Source organism: Grus americana, chromosome 2 (assembly GCF_028858705.1).
Source record: "Grus americana isolate bGruAme1 chromosome 2, bGruAme1.mat, whole genome shotgun sequence".
Classification (NCBI taxonomy): Eukaryota; Metazoa; Chordata; class Aves; order Gruiformes; family Gruidae; genus Grus; species Grus americana.
The window spans coordinates 146,180,172-146,187,734 of record NC_072853.1 but is presented as its reverse complement, the minus strand read 5'-3'; positions in this window follow the sequence as shown (position 1 = coordinate 146,187,734).

Here is a 7,563-nt window from a genome sequence, read left to right as displayed (position 1 = left end):
TTCAGTATGTCCAAATCAAAGTAAGGTACTATATTTTTATTTTTTATGTCCTTGACTTCAACCTGCTACAAAACAGAGGCTTGTAAACATGAAGTAATGAGACTGTCTCGTTCAGACCAACTGTGTAGTGAACAGTGAAAACAAGTCAGCAGCTGGCAGAGTCTATACATATTACACTGTATTCACAATTTAGGTGATATACAACCTTATGTAATGTATCTGGCATTTGTATCCCCTTTCCCAAGTCTGAAAGCCAGACTGTGGGCTTCCTAGAAAAATTGAATTGGTTACCACATGAAATGGCTCATGAAATTGGGGGAAACAAAACCCCTGAAAAACCCCTCAGCTCTGTTGCCATACAAATAGCAGTGGCAACTGTCAGTAACATCACAAGCTGAAATATCCATATTGCATGGTTCAGAAACAAGGAGCAGCGGTTTACTATGAAAAAAAGAGATGTTCTTTACTTTGCCAGGTCTGCACTAAAGAAAAGCTTGGTGTTAGTAGCTTTTGTAGAAGCTACAGTCTGCTCAGGGCTAAATAACGCCTGTGCTTTTGTTCACCTCCGTCACGCAGTTACCAAAAGGGCCACTGAAGTCAATGACTGATCATTTTCCCATTTGGGACACTGTTGTAAACTGGGTCTGCTATTTAACAGTAGACACAAAATAAGGACTAGCTACTTGCAGTGCATGAGCTTCAGTAGCATCTCTTCTCTTACCAGGGGCGGAGGAAGAAGAGACCAGACCAGTAGGTGCAACGCCAGACCTGATGCAAGGGAGTGCTCCTCAGGGTGACCTAGAGGGAAGTGCTGTAAAGGGGCCAAACCCAGAAGGTGCACAGAGGTACCCAAACCCATGTGGGATTTCCCAGGACAGAGAGGCTGTGACAGCCAACATAGCTTGGGCAGCAATGGAAACAGCTGAGATACTGCACCGGGACCCTGGGGACCAAGTGGTCCTCCTCCAGCCTGAAATCTGCTCAGGGCTCAGTAACTCAGGTGTTACAGAAGATATAAAAACCATGCCGTGTTTTGGTTTACTCAGAGAGCAATTTATAATGTGTACACTAGCTTAAATGCAGTATTTTTCTTCTTTGAAACAAGCCTCTTTTGGGGGCTGTGCTAACAGTGAAACATTACAGCATTCACTGGGCCAACTAATATAACTGGAAAACCAGACAAACTTCCAGGCACAAACAAGCACTTCTTCAATATGATGCTGTATATGAGGGGTTTTTTTTCTGGTATGACTCAAAGACAAGAGAATTCCAGTTTGCTTTAATAAAAATTAGTGACTGAAGACCACAAACTACTATTATTCTTTCTTCAGAAAGATAATAAGCAAGGAAAGGAAAAAGAGGCAAAATGTAATTCCAAGCAGTATTTGTGCAAGGGCTGTTGCAAACATAAGCATTTGCACATAATGTTGGGAAATGGGAAGTGAGAGTATCACTTGCAAACATATACAATATAACTCATAATTTACAAGTTGGTAGCATGAATAAATAGGAACTCTAGAACATAAAAAAACACCGCAGAGAAAATTCATCCAGCGAGGGTAAAATATACAAAATATAATCCCTCAGGGAAATCCTTTATTGATCGTTAATAAAAGACACCCCCTACCCCAGCCCTTTCAAAGTGATTCCATAAATTGAGAGGGTTAGAAAGAATAATTTGCTTGTCAGTCTGGCACACGCCTGTTGCTCTTAAATGACAGAACAACAGACAGGAGTCCTTCAGTTCATGCAGGAGATGAACTGTATGGTAAGTAGGGTTTTAAAGTCAACCATGACTGTTTGGAAGAGGCTTCAGGTGTGTCTTTTTTGTTTAGGAAGGGCTTTTTTGGTTAGCGGTGTTACTCAAAGATGACAATGGCTGTTGTTGACAAATTCTGATGTGCTGCAGATGTAGGTACCAGTCTGAGTGTTAAATTGCAGGTGCTCCAAGGAGCAAATAAAAATTGGAAGTAGGCAATACGTAATACTTAACTGGAAATAACACAAAGCTATTCATTAACAACAAAAGTAAATATGTCTCTGAAGAATATTAAGTTACGGTTTTCTGGAGGCAAAAGGCAGAACAATGTTGACTTTGACTAAAGACTTACTTAATCTTACATTTGTAGTTATTATTTGAGTTAGTGGAGGGTATTTAGAAATAGCCAAGCTAGGCTGATCATTAAGAAAGTTTGCAGAATTCAGCTTTAATATTATTTCAGAATGCCATTTCTCTCCTTATATTTGGAATTAATGTCTGCTTAAAATACGTGGAAATAATGCAGAAGAAAATAAATTACTTGTTATAACTGAGAGAGTTTGGAAGACCAAGCATCTCTAGAATAAGCCATAGCTTTCCAGACATTAAATACAATTCTCTAAGCACCTTGATCTTTTTTTCCTTTGTCTGACTAGACTAGAAATTCCAAGTGGGTTATACCTCTCCTGTTGTCTTGATTAATATTTTAGGAGGGTAAGTATTTTCAAGCTTTTGTTTGATCTGAAAAATGTCCTTTCCCCCCCCCCCCAGAGAGGAGTATGCAGACAAGTATTCCTGGGAGTCTGTAAAGCTTTTGAGGTATTTTCAGCAAAAAGCACATGTTCGCTTTCTGGGTTAAGAGGAATTTTTTCAAAGACACGTATGTAAATCTACTCGATCTAGATGAGAAGTGACTACGCAGACATTTTTTTAGAAAATGACAGGTTTACTAGTCACATATAATCTTAAACTGCAGGTGTCTTACTGTTGATGATTACACAGTAGAGAAACAGGAGAGGAATGAAATCCCTGGTTGCACTGCTGGAGTGGAAGATGGAACGATGGGGCAATTTGCATAATTTATAATGGGCTTCTGGTTGAGAGCAAAAGGTTCCCGAATAAACATTTCCAACTCTTTTCAAGAAATAAAGATTTTTTTACAGATACAACAAAAAAATATTAGAATGTCTTTTACTGTTTCACTCACTGTTACTGACTTCAACATCATTTTATAGTACTATGTGGAGGAATTTTGGAAATTTCTGCTGCTTTGTTTCCAGCTCAGTGCTAGGATGACTTCAGTCAGTAGCACAAAATTCAAGCTTATTTCTGCCAGTGATCAGTAATAACACACATGAGTAAACCAAGAGTGGTCACTTCAGCTTGCCACTTTACCTTCATTCTTTTGATAAATCCCAAGAGCTGCAGATAAATGACTTTGATACCAGCTGTACTTGCAATTAGTACTGAAGTTACGAATATCTTCATGTGGATGTAATTGAGGGCAAAACTTGAGACCGTTAGATTTCAATTCACTGTACAAACACAATTTCTTCCAGTTAGTTGCCACCTTTTAAACTTTATGTCTTTAATGAGAGAAACTGAGAATGAGAAAACTCCTTAATGAGGGGAACTGAAATGGAGATGGCTCTACAGGCTCAAACTAAACCATAAAGGGAGGTTAGACTGTTTTATTTTCCCACTAACTCACTAGATCAAATCCTATCTCCTTAAATCAATTCCCTACCTCCCATTTCTTTATTGCAAACAAGATTTGTCATTTATAGCCTCAAATTTCCATTGCTTTGGAAAAGGCCTTTGAAGGTCATGAAATTGCTTATGTTTAAGAAAAGATAAAATTTGGCTTACAAGCCTTTGGCTTGTTTGCTTAAAGCACATTTCTATTTTGTTTAAATGTGTTTCTCTGCTAATTTGGGCACAGAAAGATGCTGTTAAGTAGTGTTCTTTAAACCTAGGAGTGAATTTAGGGGCATGGGATCAGGTCTTCTATGCCCCCTCCTCTAAGTAGTCTTTTTGGAATTAGTGAGGAGAACATAGCCGTCATTCTGTCCAGACGGTTGTTGAATTATGAACATTATTTAATAGAAGATACAACTGATGGCAAATTAGAAGCATATGAAGTTAATGTGAAACATCCAGGCTGCTATCCAAAATGGAACAGATGGATCTGAAATTGGTTAATGCTAGATCAAGGAAAGCTCAAGTATTTGTGCTTATTAATGCTATCTAGGTTACCCCTAGTGATCACAATGCACCCATGCGTGCCTTAGCTTGCCTGTACTTTGCACTAAGCTAGCCTGACCCGAAGAACAACGCAGGCAGCAAAGGAGTTATCACACGATGCCTTTAACCATTTCCCTGTTTAGTAAAACTTTGATAGATCTGTCTCCAGCCATCCACATCCTGAAAGTTTTATTTGTGATGGCTTCTTTTTTTAAACTTATATTATTGGTCTATATTTTTTCACAAGTAGAGTTTCTTTGTTTTCCCTTCTTGCAGTATGGCCATCTGCTACCACTTCAGCTTTAACCGCATCTTCTTGATCTTTTATTCTCACTTGTTCACTTACCCGTTGTTTTCACCTGTCTCTCTAAGTAATACTAAGCATATATCTTTCCATGCTTCAGTGTCCAGCTTCTCGCTCTGCTTTATCTTCTCAGTTTTTGCTCCCTGTCATGGCTCATGAGAGACATGGTTCAAAACTTTCTTTTAGAGAAATGAAAGATATTGGATTTTCTCCAGTCTTCCTCTAACTCTTCACTTTAATCTTGATCTTTTCTCTGTTTTTTTTTAATTTTTATATAAACCGTTGCATAACATTAGACAAAATAGATGCCTCTCCATACAATGTAATATATTTTTATTTCCTCTTTTATTAAAAAACAATATTAGTTTGTACTCACAGCAAAAATGTAATTCAGCTTCAGGCCTTACAGAATTGTGTTTGGGAGATTATGCAACAATTGTTCTGATCCGTGAAATTAACTACCAAACACTAATCTTGATCAGATTTAGCACACTAAAAGGGGATTCAATTCAAAATTTAAATGCCTGGGAGTTTTACTTCTGATCTGTAAAGCTGAAGCTCACTCTTACCAGTCCTGACTGCATTGCATTCCCCCAACGCCTGCATCGAGAACAATAATTTCCATGTGGAATCCTCTCTTTAATGCCTCTCTTTCTGGACAACATCAGTGTGTTTGGAGGGACAGTCTCTCCCGCTCCTACCCTGCTGTCATATTTTCAGTCAGTAACGCTGCTGCGATGGTAGGTCTGTAAGTGACCTGGAAGCTCCCCTGGGATCAGGTTGCTATTTAAGAATTGAGCCCTGTCAGTTTGCCTGCCCTGCCAGGAACTTGCTTTTATCTATGGTAATTGCTTTTAGAGCTGGATAGCAAAGAGGCTGTTCTCTGAGATTCCCATGCTTCATCCTTGCTTGTGGCAGACTAGTTTCACAGCTGCTCCAGCCCATTTAGGAGTCATTTTTCTTTCACCTAGTAGATATAAATCTGCTGCATTCCACCTACAATTGACTGTCCCTCTGCTTCGCTTTAGGACTTGTCCATTCAGCACTGCTTAATGATCCTGATCCTGCAGTCCCTTGGCGTTGACCATAAGTTGGGTGGGAGAGGGGTCAAGTTTGAGGCTGATTGATAGAAGCAGAAATGACTGCCCCTTTCAAGTCAAACTAGGGTGAGCAATTTCTGCTGGCTTGCTCAATCTAGGATGCAGCTGCAGTCCATGCTATTTCAAAGCAAATGTTTGCAGGAGAGAACCAGTTTTCACAAAGCAAACAATTTTCTCTGGTTCTAACAGATTTTCTGGTTATTGATCAGCACAGCTACTTTTCTGAAAGGGAAAGAAAGAGCTACTGGGGTGAGCAGCAAAGCAGTAGAATTTACACTGTATTAATTTGTATGATACCAACTGTATACTAGATGGTATTGCTTCCAGCCATATTACATAGCTGTAGAAATTTCAAGGCTGACTACTGTCACTTCCAGGGGCTATCACAGCAGCTGGGGATTGCTGGAGTGAGGGTGACCTGGATTTACCTTTTTCCTGCATAATTCCTCAGTTGCAAAATTTCTAGTAGGGACTAGAATCCAGCTCTGAAAGTAAAAATGTTTCCCTTCTGCCTTGTGCACACCATGCAGGAACTGATGTAGCTGTGGGGAAAGGGGAAAACTGGCAGCTCTTCAAGAATAACCAACTGGAGATCAGGCAAACAAATAAAAGGGATTTTCTCATATTGAATGTTCGTGGGAGAAGGACAGGACAAAGAAAAAAAATGTTTTCCATTTTGCTGTTATGAGGAGCTCCTTGAGTTTTTAGATCTATATTTTTTGCTCTTTAGTCAAGTGCCTGCTTTAGACAACATTTTACATCATTAATTCCCCTGATCCTGCAGGCTGTTGCATGTGGGAAGCCCTGTGCTCCCATGTGGAGCCTCACCATTTTTAATGGTGTGCTGTGTGGGCAAAGGCATTTCCCCCTGGAGAGCAACTTTCAGCATGAGGTGCATTAGTCATCTTCCCTTGTTTGTGTTGGTCTTCCAGGCAAAAAAAAAAAAAGATAAAAGCAAAGAACTGAAAGCTGCACATGCATCTTCATACATATGCATACAGAAGTACACATGCACAAAGACAGGAGCAGGCATCAAAAGAAGGTTTTCTGGTTAATTTTTGTGTTGTCTCAATTATGAGCTGACAGTATCCCCTTATATTCTGAAACACCATTCATCAATTGCAAAATCTCACGGGGAGAGATTTCTCATTTTCCCCATGTTTTGATTTCTGACGATAGAGCTACAGTTATTTTATATGTACATTTTTATTTCTATTCGTATTTGCTGTTGAATCTTAGTTTTACATCCAGATGAAGAAAGTCAAGGACAGTTCTCTTTCAGCTGAAAACATCCTTCCTTTAAAAATTTGGCTGCTGTGTTCTTTGATTTATTGCCTTGCTTATGTTGGACAACATACCAAGTCTCATGTCACAATATTCGTATTATGAACGGGAGTGTTTTTTTCTCCTCTCTCAATGATAGATAAATCAGAAGAGCTTGCATTTTAGGACACAAAGCTACAGTTTGCTGTTCTGAATATTATATTAACTATCTCAGACACTGCACTTGGGACACTGTAGCTGCCTATTTAATTGCCTTGCAGAAGCTGTAAGTCTGAGTTCCTACATTGTCATGCAGACTGTATAATCAGCTACCCCTGTGCAAAGGGGTGTGAAAATTGTACTTTCTGAAATTCCTCCTCTTGTTTGTAACAGTGACAACAATCATACATGGAAGCCTATGTTTACAGAGAGATCTTTTTCTGATGAAAACAGATGGGACACATTAATCAGAGATAATAGGCACATTTTAGAAACTTGGGATATATTTTTGTTTCCCATTTGAACAGCTATCAATTCAGAAATGTTAACTTGGTATGAATATTTAATATAATTGTCTGTAATATGGGTGCCAGTTTGCCAGAGATATGCAGGGCCAGATCCAGCTACTTGTGTTCTGTCAAATTGTGGCTTCCTCTATTAAACTGGAGCGAATACTTACAACTCAGAAACGATGTTACATGCTAGAGTTTTGCACCCAGCCAGACTCAATACTCGGTGCTTGATGTGTAGCAGAGGCCCTTCAGCCAGTGGCCCTCAAAACACTGTCCTGATGATGAGGATCCTGGTCATAGCTTCTTTTCAGTCATGTCACCTACTTCAGACACCCTGAGAAGTGGATGCCTCCTTTGCCAAGGACACCTTTACACTGACAG